Below are 1354 nucleotides of genomic sequence, written 5' to 3' on the forward strand. Positions count from 1 at the left end.
CAAAGAGCAGATCTCCGAGCGAAAGAGTAAAATTATGCAATATAAAAGAATAAGGTGTGACAAAGTGTAGCATATGCAATAAATCGCAAGTAGATGAGCGTTAAAACAAAGCTAAAATACTATATATGATCTACGCTCATCACTAGGATGACCCTTGGTTGTTGCGATATGAAAAGTTTGGGTGATTCCTCCAACCCAGATTATAAGAATTTGAGTACAGATTATTCGTTGGATTGAATCCACCAATGGCATCACAGTATCATATGGGCAATTTTAGCTTGAAGTGATCCCACTTAATACATTTCCTTTGTATCACTAGAATCCCCACAAAGCTCGCATGAGGTGGATATCGCATTGACCTTGTTGACATTCATATTATCAAATCTCTTATTGAGGGCTTCCATCTGTGCAATTAACAGAGTAAGAGTGTCCACCTCGTACTTTCCAGGAGTTTTGAATGATTACCTCTCTCGGTAGCCCATTGATGATGGTTGAGGATCACACTTTCAATTATGTCTTCGGCTTCCTCCAAGCTTTTGTTCATTAATGCACCTCCTGTAGCAGAATCCAAATATACCTTGGTCTGATAGTTGATCTCATTGCAGAAGGTGTGAAGGACAAACCATGGTGTGGGCACTGTCTCAACATCCCTTTGAAACGGTCCCAAGCTTCAAATAAAGATTCACCATCAATTTGCATGAAGCTGGATATCATGTTGAGCATATGGGTTGTCTTACTTGGTGGATAAAATTTGTTGAGAAACATTTGTTCGCATTGCTCCCAAGTAGTTATGTTGTTCGGCGGTAGAGAGGCAAGCTAAGATCTTGCTCTATCTCTGAGTGAGAACTTGGATAGGTTGTCTGGACGCTATCAACCTACATCGGTTGTCTTATGATCATATACCATCTTCTCTGAAGCTTGTGAAGCTTCTGGAGAATTTTCCATCAATATCGGAAAAAGATTTTTGATTGTTTATCCTAAATTAGAGGTCAATGGTTGACCACCAAAACTACACCGGAAATATGATTTTCTGTGAAAGTTAGAAAGCCCCGGAATGATCGCGACAAACGTTGCTACGTGGTTTTCGGAATAAGGCTTCTCTCGATTTAATCGTCATCGATCATCGACTAGTACCAAAGACGATGACGCGACTAGTGGCTTGCGAAGCTGTCCAGATGAGAGCTTGGCGTGGATCACTAGTAGAGGCGGGACTTCGATGAGGACCGCTCGATTGATACTAACACTGCTCAACGTCATCATGAGGTACGCGTTTAGTATAATTTACTATTATGTAAATTTTTAATTTCCTGCTATGCCTTATATATGTTATTTCCTATTTTACCATGCGTGTGTT

General features: G+C 40.3%; 1 non-coding gene across 1 annotated transcript; it reads left to right on the top strand.

Moving 5' to 3' along the window:
• Positions 1 to 619: 619 nt before the first annotated feature.
• On the top strand, positions 620 to 723 carry LOC141816259 (small nucleolar RNA R71). Its single transcript, XR_012600670.1, has one exon. It is a non-coding gene; the product is annotated as a small nucleolar RNA R71 (small nucleolar RNA).
• Positions 724 to 1354: the final 631 nt, after the last annotated feature.

This window comes from Curcuma longa, unplaced genomic scaffold, assembly GCF_044706935.1.
Source record: "Curcuma longa cultivar G26 ecotype Majalengka, Jawa Barat unplaced genomic scaffold, ITB_CL_G26_1.1 contig_15665, whole genome shotgun sequence".
NCBI classification, from domain to species: domain Eukaryota; kingdom Viridiplantae; phylum Streptophyta; class Magnoliopsida; order Zingiberales; family Zingiberaceae; genus Curcuma; species Curcuma longa.